At 44.5% G+C, this 11,845-nt stretch overlaps 2 long non-coding RNA genes across 2 annotated transcripts; both read left to right on the forward strand.

Annotated features, from left to right (window-relative positions):
- The first annotated feature begins 2,614 nt into the window (after positions 1 to 2,614).
- LOC130202810 (uncharacterized) lies at positions 2,615 to 4,690 on the forward strand. Its single transcript, XR_008833403.1, has 3 exons — positions 2,615 to 2,974; positions 3,605 to 4,387; positions 4,559 to 4,690. It is a non-coding gene; the product is annotated as an uncharacterized LOC130202810 (long non-coding RNA).
- A 51-nt stretch (positions 4,691 to 4,741) lies between these two features.
- LOC130202809 (uncharacterized) lies at positions 4,742 to 5,374 on the forward strand. Its single transcript, XR_008833402.1, has 4 exons — positions 4,742 to 4,787; positions 4,888 to 5,004; positions 5,123 to 5,212; positions 5,306 to 5,374. It is a non-coding gene; the product is annotated as an uncharacterized LOC130202809 (long non-coding RNA).
- The last annotated feature ends 6,471 nt before the right edge of the window (positions 5,375 to 11,845 follow it).

Raw genomic sequence — 11,845 nt, forward strand, 5'->3', positions numbered from 1 at the left:
CAAGCGGAAATGGCTATATCACCACGAGTTGTAATGAAAACAGCGCCACCTATCGTATCGGATATGACATGCTTTCGGCCAATGATTCGAATTACTCACTGCCATGTATATTGGGATAATAGCAGATCCCCCAAAAGATAGCATAGTCCGACTAAAGCAAGATTCGAATTATACCATCATGTAAACGCACTGAGTATATCAATAAATCCTGGCCGTGCTTCCTGCCTCCTTGGCTGTGCTTCCTGCCCTGGATCTGCTGCAAACATTTTTTTTTTACTCTTTACACATTTAAAAAAATCTAAATCCACTGCTTCTCAGTCACGAGCCAGCTCCTCAGACCTTGTTCTGGTTTGGAAAGGTCGGAAATATCGCGAAAGCGAGAAAACAAACATTTTTTATTTTTATTCACAGCTAGTCTCCTCAGCACTGATAAGAGGGATTCATTTGATAAATGTAGACCACAGGATATACAATAAGTTAGTTCACTTGTTTCCAGTCTCTATTGAAATAGCAAACAGATCCTGTCCTGTATCATTTTAGGAGATTATATCTCAAGATGTTTTGTAAGCCACAAGCAGCAGAGACCCTTCATGAACAGATTTTTGCTCTAAATCAAAACTAGTCATGTGGTCTAATCAGTCAAAGACATTTTGTGCACAATCTGTCAGCCCATAAGCCGTTAAACAGAACCACCTGAGAAGCCGTCATTGAAAACTGTTTAGGAAAGCACAAAGAACATATCTGGCAGGTAGTAATGTTGTTTGTGGAGCTGGACCCAAGAGCAGAACACTGAGAGCAGAAATGGTTTTATAGCATTTATTTATGAAATAACCAAGGGCTGGGATATGGAAAGCAGGCTGGAGGAAGGGTCGGCAGGCTGGGGTAGACAAGAGAGGTTGCAGAGTGTTCGAGCGGTGGCGTTAGCTCATGGTTGCGAACTGACGATCTGGCAAGGAGTGAGTGCAGGGCTGGAGAATGTCAAGTCTGGAGCTTGATTGGAGAATGACTTGCAGCTGCACCGGTCAATTAGTGGGACGAGCCCAGCCGAGATATGACACAGGTGTTGAAATGGACCAAACTGTGGGGCAAAAGCATCTCTTCAATCAACTAAAAGCCTTCTGTGACGTTTTTGCTCTTCTTCCGATGAAGAGATACTCTCCAGCAATAGCACTTATATCAATACCTCTACGCTAACATCTTCCCGAGCCGCCATAGTTGGTTTAAACGAACAGTCGCCTCTCCGCATTGTTTCATACACACCTACGCCACGGCCATTGCTGCCACTATCTTAACGTCCACTAACGCATTACCTGAAGCCAAACAGGATGGCTTTTTGACGTGATATGTTATCCCGGGATTCACGTGTCAATCACAGTCACCACATTCAAGACTAGACTTAAGACTTTCCTCTTTAGGACTGAATCAGGTTCACCTGGTCCTAGAGATGCTGCTATAGGCTTATGGCTGCTGGGGGACGTTTCAGGATACACTGAGCACCTGTATCCTCTTCTTTCTCTACTTATGAATGCATTTTAATCTCTCCATTGCACATTATTAACTCTGCTTCCTCCCCAGAGTCTTTGTGACTCCACTTCTCATATGGTCCATTGGACTTGGCTGGGTCTGATGCCAGCACCCTGCTAATTCTCCGCCCACTCCTCCTCTCTACCTCCATCTGCCTGATGGATCACGGAGGTCTGGATCGTGATCCATGCCTACTGCCAACTATTCATACACTCTGTCATATTAATTGAATGTGTTGTTACTCTGTAATGCTTCCTTCTGTACACATGACAACTATTGCTTCCTTCTTCCCTTTTTTCCCTGTAAAAGGGTTGTTTGGGAGTTCTTCCTGATCAGATGTGAGGTCCTGGGACAGGGATGTCTATGTACAGCTTGTAAAGCCCTCGGAGGCAAATTTGTAATTTGTGATAATGGGCTTTACAAAATAAACTTTATTGAATTGAATGAGGTGGGTGTGGCTAACAGGTAAGTGATGGAGATGATGAGGTGGGTGTGGCTAACAGGTAAGTGATGGAGGTGGTGAGGCGGGTGTGGCTAACAGGTGAGAGGAATTCAGATAATGAGATGGATGTGGCTAACAGGTGAGGAATGGAGATGATGAGGTGGGTGTGGCTAACAGGTGAGAGGAATGGAGATGATGAGGTGGGTTTGGCCAACAGGTGAGAGTACGGATAACAAATACCTGATTAAATAATACGCAGCAGAGTTTAATAGCTTAAATGTATTATTTTTATTGATCGAGACAGCAGTCATTTAATTTCTTCACTGTTTGGAATCAAACTGAATCTGGAAGCAGGAAACTGTGATGTCATAGAGAGGGATGAGTATGATGATGTAATTAATGGTAGGTGTCTCTCAGTCTATGATTGGTTGGATGGTGCAGCCAGCGGGAGCTCAGGGGTCAACTGGATAGGCTCCGCCTGCAACACACCTGGGGCTAGGGATGGGTACCGAGAACCGGTACTAAGTCAATACCGGTACCTGATTTGACGGTATCGGTTTACCGTTAAGCCGCTGGACATACGGTGCTGCTATCGGTATATTACGTGACCCTCATCCCGGTTTGAGACCCCTCTGATTGGCCAGCGCTCTTATCATTGTTGTGATTTGTGTTGTGACTGTGAGACTCCCGCAGTCATGGCGGACAGAGCGAAGCGATCAAAGGTCTGGGTGCACTTTCAAAAATTGAGTGGCGATAGTGCAAAGTGCAATCTTTGTACTCAAGTCGTTGCTTGTAAAGGGGGTAACACAAGCAACTTGATGAAGCATTTGCAAACGAGACACTCGTTGAATCTCAAACGGTGCAGCATATTTGACAGCCTAGTAAACACTGTGGCTGCTAGTAATGCTAGTGCTAATAGTGCTAGCATTAGCACAACAACAACGTCTTCCTCCTCAGTGCAACCTGGTGCGAGTTGCGGGACGGCTGCCTCGACTTCGACACGTGAAGGTAACATTTGTTTTGTTTATAACTCTACAATTATTAACTCGGAGCCATCAAGCAACTTCTAATGTATGTCCCCAAATAATCCCATAGACAACGTCAGTCAAGCAGCAGCAACAGCGACAGCATCCACACAGGAGAATGTTAGGAGAAGTCAGACAGCGGTGGCCTCTCCATTCTCTATAGCTAAACGAGGGACAATGACACAGGATCAGAAAGCAACATGTCATAGGGCTATCGCAAAGTATATTGTGAAGGATATGCAGCCCTTCAGTACAGTGGAGTCCAGTTGGTTTAGGTACGTTTGGTAGCCGGTAGCTGGCTTAGCATAAATCGCTATCTAATTGTTAGGTAAGTTAGCCCTAGTTTTGACTTTCCCAACGTTTTCTTCTGTGTTGAATATAAGCAGACTACGACGTTGTGAGCATTCTTGCACTCTATGTTACTTCTTAAATTGGATGTTCTGAAAAATCTACAGCATAGAGTATGGCAGGTAGCATATAAACAGAAGTGCAAAGATGTAACATATTATTTACAGAGAGTGTAGTAAGTTATTCAGTTTAACTGATGTAATAAATTACAATATACATGTATATAATTAAATATGTATGCTTGTTGCTATTTTTCCAACTGTAGGGAGATGACCACAGCCCTTAACCCTAATTACCACCCCCCTTCCAGAGACACTCTGTCCAACACACTCATACCTGCTTGGTATAACATCGAAAAAGAGAACCTGAGGGCAGAGCTTGCCAGTGTGGAAAAAGTTGCCATTACAAGTGATGGGTGGACCAGTATTACACAGGACCACTACATAACGGTCACGCTCCACTACATTAACCAAGGCCAGTTGAAGCAGAAAGTCCTTAAGACACAGGCAGTATATGAGTCTCAGAGTGGGCCTGTTGTTGCTGAACAAATAGATGAAGTCCTGGCTGAATTTGGGGTGAGACAGAAGGTCGTCGCCGTAACTGTCGACAACGCTCCAAATATGGATGTGGCTGTACGACAGCTACAAACAAAAAAGCTTGGATGCTTTGCGCATTCTCTAAACCTAGGGGCACAAAAGGTTTACAATGTGCAAGCTATCTCCAAGTGGTCAGCAAGGATCCGGGATGTGATCGTTTGGATCAAAAGATCCTCAATGATTAAGACCATTTTCAAAGAGAAGCAGCGTCTCCTGGGTAAGAAACTTTGCCTCATTGTTTCAGTGTAATTCAGACAGGACAGGAGGAATAAATACATTTTAATTGGTCATCATTTATATATTTCAGGCCTACCTGACCATTCTGTGGTCCTTGATGTCAAAACCCGCTGGAATTCTCTTTATCTCATGGTGGAGAGATTTGTGGAGCAATATCCTGCAATACAGGCAGCATTCTTGGACCCGCGTGCCAAAAAGCTCATGAAGAGAGACAGGTATGAATTAATTAATGGTCTAAGCAAACATAATAATGCTATTATAATAAGTCTTTAAAAAATAGTTCATTCTTGTCAGGATGAAGAAAATCCATGTCATGATATAAACAAATTATTGTATAACTAAATGGTCAATACAGTATACATTATAATTTTGTAATTTAATATCAGACTTGAAGAGATCACAGATGAAGACTTCAGGAGGGCTGAGGACTTTGTCAGTCTGATGCGCATGCTGTATACAAGTACCCTGTGTGTGTCAAGCGACAAGTCTTCTACATGTGGCCAGATAATTCCCATTCTGCAAAACTGAAGACCCACTTAACTGTCAAAGAGGAGGATTCCACATTTGTGCACGGTAAAAGAAAAGGTCTGGGGTGACCTCTCCAAACGTTACCAGGTACAGCTGCATATCTTTCCCTAATAATGAGTAACGATATATACCCTCCCTCCCTCACTGTGAAGTGTTATGTAAAGTGTTATTATTTTCTTGTGTACAGGATCATGACATAATGGCCTTTCTGGAGGAGGCCACTCTTATGGATCCAAGATTCAAGGGAAAGCTGAGTTCTTCTGATGAAGTTTGGGAACGACTGAAGGCAGCAGCATTGAGGGAAGTAAGTATTTATCAAAATTACATATTTAAGAAAAAGTTTGCAATGTTTACTACAGTGTATTTTTATTTGTATTGCAATAATGTGCATAGCAACATTAATATGTTGATATCCCTCTCAGATGTTAGGAGAGGAGGATGCAGTGCCAGTGGAGGCTCAGGAAGTGGAAGTGGACGAGGATGAAGAGGATGAAGAGGAGGAGGTGGAAAATGTAAGTAAGACATGATTCTGTAATACCAATGCTATATGTTCTAACAAAAGCAATAAGCCTGAATACATTTACATGGTAAATATTATATTTCAGCCTCATGTTGTCAAGAAACCCAGGGTCTCTGCACTGGAGGAACTCTTCGCTGAAGAGGATAAAGAGCTGGAGGAGCCTTATTCAACAGGAAACAACAGCGCCAACAATCCTCGAGAACATCAGGAATGAGCTGTCCGTCTACAGAGGCCTCCTTCCCATCCCTACATCAGAAGACCCTGTCCACTGGTGGTGGAGAAAGAAGGAAACTTTTCCTGTCCTCTCTCAGCTCTCCACCACCTACCTCTGTGTTCAAGCCTCCTCAACGCCTTCTGAAAGAGTGTTCTCCACAGCTGGCAACACTCTCAGTAAGGAGAGATCTCGGCTTCTCCCGGAGAAAGTGAACATGCTTATCTTTTTAAACAAAAACTGTTGAGTGCAGTATTTAGTTTTCATTCTGGGACATGTTTCCATGCATTAATGTTACAAAAAATGTTCATCCTCTGTTTGAGGGAAAACTCCAAAAAGCATGATAGGGAGAGCCAGGCCCCTTTAAGTTATTATATTTATTTTTGTCTGCTTCTGAGAAGCTAATGTAAGTTATACAGTTACTTCTGCAAGACAATATCAATAAAATAACTGTTTAATCTTCACATCTTGTATTCATGTCTATAATTTTGAGCACCAAATTATTGAAAAGTATCGATAAGAGTATCGAAAAATACCGATACCGATAAGCAATACCGGTATCGGTATCGGTATCGATAAAATCCTAACGATACCCATCCCTACCTGGGGCCAACAAAAACACTTTGTTAGATATAGTAGTACACAGTGGAACATGACTCCGCTCACACACGGGACGGGTTTGGGTTTCTGAAGGAAATAAAACAGGAAAGATTTTACTTTATGATCTATAAAGAGTTTTATAACGAGCCCCAAGTTACGAAAACAAGTGTGACCTCTTCTCTGTACTATTACCCGACCCTAACCCTAACCCTTTTAATTTTAAAATTGTAATTCTAATTATAATAAAACAAATTTTTATTTAGTGGATATTTAAATTTAAAAAAAATTAATTGTAATTTTAATAATATCAGCAGGGAGGCTAACTAATTTCGTTATGACTCTCCCACCCATCCGACCCCTCTAAAGTGTTCGGTTTTTTTTCAGAAACAATACAGTTTAAATTAGAAAGAATTCCAAACATGTTCGGAATTAGTTTTTTCCTTCCACAGCAAATAAGGGGAACTTTGATGCGGCGATGTCGGACTACCAATCTGCTTCCAGGGAAGCAACACGTCTGGTTTTCAACCTGCTTAAAGCCCACCACCACTTTAGCAGGATTAAAAACGCCGTAGGGTCTAACAATGCCCCTGGGTTCCTGCGAATAATACGGAATTACCTCCCTGACACCGCTCCTCCGTTCAAACCCAAATCCGATCTCACGACCCTTTTACAGGGAAATGCCTGCCACGAACCTCAAATTAACATACAGCAAATAGGGGAGCACTATATTACCAAAATTAAGGCTATATTGCAAGATCTGTCACGCCCAGTCAAAATGAACTGTCAGGATATATGGAAGATAGACGTGAATTGGCTTAAGAATAAGTTTAAATTGGTTCACCCGGAAGTTTTGGTGAGGGGGATCGGCCTAGACATTAACCCTCACACCAAAACGACCCCTAACCCCCCTGTTAACCGGGGACCGGCCACCGACCTATGAGAAACAACGATTCCCGCGTTCTACCGCACTGTTGATGGTTCCAGGCCCTTACAGTTTTCCGAGATGGGAGGACTTTGAAATCACCCCACAGGACCACCCCTCTCCACCGTCGCACGCTTTTCAACGACACGTACGGGGGGGCTACAAATGGGAGAGCTGGTCCTTCTCTCCCAGTAGACCCATTTTAATCATGGGAGATGCCAACCTTGCCCACCTACCACTGATTGTGGATAACAGTATCCAGGTGGACAGTTACCCTGGTTGTGACATGGCCCAGGCTGCAATCATTCTTAAAAATAGAACCCCAACCTCCCCGGCCATAAACACGGTCATCTTACACTTTGGCCTAGGGGACGGTGCCAATGTTAAATCGACCCTCATGGATCAGGATCTTAAGAAACTCTTGGAAACAGCTAGGGCTACCTTTCCCTATGCTGAGATTTGCCTCCCCCTCTGGAATATTTCCCCGGCATTAACCCAAAGGGAAATGATGTTTCTAAAACAACTTAACTTGTGGATAAAGGACACCCCGAACTCCATTCCCCGCCTCGAGGATAGACTGTTCACTGGGTCCAGTGTTGGGACCCACTGGACCCCCGACACTGGTCGGGAAATGTGGGCTCATTGGAAGGCCTACCTAAGCGGAGCACCAACTGTGACAGCCCCCGCTGTAACCAGTGATAAGTCTGTCATTAACCTCTCGTCATTTCAACTGAACCCGGCCCAGAAAAAACTCCTGGAGAAGAGTCTTTCCTTTATCCCAACACCTAAAATGAATCCTAACCAGAAGCAGGAATTATCAGCCCAATTAGCGGCATACCACCGTTGCCTTAAATTGCACACCACCTTTGGTAACAAACCCAAAACAAAACCCCCACCCTTCCAACCACGATCGGTTTGGGAACCTGATTGGTCATCCCTACCGTTGGATCTCCTTCACCTGATCGATACGGACAGAGTGAGGATCAAGGGTATCCTACCGCAAAAAGAAAAGGATAACCTTAGTTTGGAGGAGAGACGGGAATTAGCATCGCTGGAAGAGAATACATCCATTATTATTAAATCGGCGGACAAAGGAGGGGCCACGGTCATCTTGGATAGGGATAGTTACGTTCAGGAGGCTCTTAGACAGCTCAATGACACCAAGTATTACATCCCATTGGAAATTCCGATATACATGGAGACGGCCAAGCAGATAGACCAAATCCTTGGAGCAAATGTCCGGGAGAAAAAAATATCGAAGAAACAAAGTTATCTTACCACACCTACTCCACGCAAGAGACAATTCTATCTCCTGCCCAAAATCCATAAATCCCCCGAAACCTGGCCAACCCCCTTTGTAATACCTGCGGGGCGCCCAATAGTCGCAGACTGTGGTAGTGAGAGCTATCAAATAGCCAAGTTGTTGGACTATTACCTGAACCCCTTATCCAACCGACACGAGTTATCTGAAGGATACTATGACTTCCTTCAGAAGGTTAGGGCCATCATTATACAGGAACCCTGTATGCTCTTCACACTGGACGTGGAAAGTCTGTATACGAATATTGAAACCCTGGTTAAATTCCCAGATCAATCCCGACCGGACCAGGAGATCCTTATACTCCTAAAACTAAGCATGACTAGGAATGATTTTGAGTTCAACGGGAAACAATATCTCCAGATTAAAGGGACAGCAATGGGCAAGAAATTTGCCCCTGCTTATGCAGACATATATGGCCACCTGGGAGAAAACTTTTCTTCCCAAATCGCCCCATCAGTTATTTCCGTTATTTGGACGACATATGGGGGACCTGGCATCACTCGGAAGTAGAATTCGATACCTTTCTTGATATCCTGAATAACCATCACCCTTCGATTAAGGTTAAAGCGATCACCAACCCGAAGGAAGTAGACTTCCTGGATGTGACGACTTATAAGGGTATCAACCACCTCAACACTACAGGTAAATTGGACACACAGGTTTACTTTAAACCTACGGACTCACATGCCCTCTTACACCGCTCCAGTTTTCACCCCCAGCACACATTTCAGGGGATAATAGTCTCAACTGATCCGCTTTGAACGTATCTGTTCTCAAGCATCAGACTACGATACAGCGGTTTCCATCCTGTTTAAGGCCTTAAAACAGAGGGGATACAATAGGTCAACACTTAGGGGCATCCAAAGGAAAGTGCAGGAAGGAATCCGGACCCCCAGGGGACAGACTAAGAACGTTGCTAACCTATCCGTTATCCCATTTGTGACCACCTTTTCTTCCCTTGCCTTAAAGACCACCAAAATGGCCAAGCAAAACTTTGAGGAAATCCTGGAAGACACCCGGGCAAAACGTACGATGAAGGTAATCTCAGCCTACAAAAAGAACCCTAATCTCAAGGACATGTTGGTCCGCGCCAAAATGCCCCCGGTGGATGGTGTTAAGAAAGTCCGGGGAAACACAATGGCCGCTAACCATGCCACAAAAAGAGCTTACACGCTGCAGGGTTTCCTGACCCTAGAACACTCTAATTGTGTGTATCTCATAAGGTGCAACGGGTGTAGGAAGAACCTGTATGTAGGAGAAACACAGGATACCCTGGCCGCCCGTCTTGCACATCTCCAATATAACATCTGCCACAAACTTCAAACCTCCACCCTTCTGGTAAAACATTTTGTGGAACATGGGGTGGAGAACCTCTTCCTACAGGGGATCCAACAGAACCATCGTTGGTCCACGGAGCAGAGGAGAAGGGCCGAAAGGTTCTGGATCCAGAAACTGGGAACATTACACCCCAAGGGCCTGAATGCAGTATAAGGGACAGTTGACATCTTTATCTACGATTCCGCCTAAACTGAACTCATCAGGCAAGGGGGGTGGGGCTCAGTTAGAGAATTACCCATTCAGGTTCAGGTCCTAGACATTCAGACGGGTGGGCACTCGCATTAAACATTTTTTAGAAGCAAGCACTATTGCAACGTCCGCCTAAAACTTTACTTGGACAAATAGGCAATTGTTCCATCTTTAGATTGGGCTCCTCCTACCTCCCGACACTTCTCCGGTTGGAGTGACGGGTAGGTATACAGACTCGCCTAACAGGGCGAGGAAGGGTTCTTGGTGCAACATACACCTCCCCTTTCAGTTCTGCTTCCTGCCGGTTTACACCAATCCATTAAACAAAACCTCAATTATCCCCCCTTCAAACATGAGATAAAGTGCATCGAAAGTTATCTTTAAAATCGAAACCCTAAAATCCTAACCCTAACCCAAAAAGTGCCAGCCCTAATACCCTGTCACAGACAGCCCAACCCCAGAAAGTGGTTAGCCCAAGAAAAACCTACGCACAAGCTGTGGCGCAGGGACTCCCAGGCACCGTACCAAAATCCCCCCGGACTAACCCCACAATGAACAGTAATCCTGCTGTGATAAAAAAAACAAGACCTTCCACGACCCCAGCCATCCCTAGGTCCCACCCGACCAGCTACTTCGACTGGCCCCTCAGGACAAGTTTGTTTGGAGGACTTTGAGGTTAGCCCACAACACCTTCCTTCTCCACCATCACATGCCTTTACACGCCATGAGCACGGGGGCAACAAAAAGCAGAATCGGTCCCTTAAACCCACCAGACCAATCCTCTTACTGGGGGCCTCTAACCTTTCCCACTTGCCACTAATCACTGACAACCGAGTACAAGTGGATAGTTATCCAGGTTGTAACATAGCCCAGGCCACCTACCTCTTAAGGAACAAAACCCCAACCTCCCCTAACACTAAAACAGTGATATTACACTTTGGCCTGAATGATAAATCAAGGGGCAACCCAACCCTTTTGGAACAGGGCCTCAAAAGGCTTCTGGCAACAGCCAAGAACACCTTCCCCTACGCCGAAATTCGGATAGCCCTCATAAACATCTCCCATACACTGGGACGCAGGGAGAGAGACAACCTGCATCAAATTAACTTGGTTATCAAGAGGACACCGAACCACATCCCCAGATTAGAAATGAGGGTTTTTTCCACAACCGGGGATGGGATCCATTGGACCCCCAACACAGGCAGGGAAATGTGGACACACTGGAAGAGTCATTTAAAACTGGGGGCGCCAACCCCAACAAACCCCACCGTGACCAAAGGCAAGTCGGTCATTAATCTCTCATCCACATTTCAATTAAGCCCATCCCAACACCAATTATTGGAAAAGGCCTCTCCTTCATCCCAACACCCAACAAACATCCTAATCAGAAACAGGATCTACTAACTCAATTAACAACATATCACCGCCGTCTAAAACTCCACTTTGCCTTTATCGATAAACCAAAAACGGAGCCCCCACCCTTTCGACCGCGATCAGATTGGGAACCTGAATTATCATCTCTTCCAAAGGACCTCTTACACCTCATTAACACTGACCAAGCCACGATCAAAATAATCCCACCGCAAAAAGAAAAAGATAACCTCAACCCAACAGAGAGACAGGCACTAAAATTATTACAAAAAAACATCAATAATCATTAAACCAGCGGACAAGGGAGGCTCGACAGTCATTCTTGATAGGAACGAATACATCCAGGAGGCCCTTAGACAACTTAATGATACCGAATACTATGTCCCTTTAGAAACCCCTATATATATGGACACAGCGAAACAAAGACCGAATTCTGAACACAATGGTCCGTTATGATGTAATAACCAGAAAACAACAAACCTACTTGACCACACCAACGCCACGAAAGACAGTTTTATCTCCTCCCAAAAATACATAAACCTGGCCAAAACCCTTTATAACACCGCAGGACGCCCAATAATCTCAGACTGTGGCAGCGAGAGCTACCAAATAACATAATTTTTAGATTATTACTTAAACCCCCTCTCTAACCGACCCAATAGCTACCTCAAAG

Source organism: Pseudoliparis swirei, chromosome 12 (genome assembly GCF_029220125.1).
Source record: "Pseudoliparis swirei isolate HS2019 ecotype Mariana Trench chromosome 12, NWPU_hadal_v1, whole genome shotgun sequence".
NCBI classification, from domain to species: domain Eukaryota; kingdom Metazoa; phylum Chordata; class Actinopteri; order Perciformes; family Liparidae; genus Pseudoliparis; species Pseudoliparis swirei.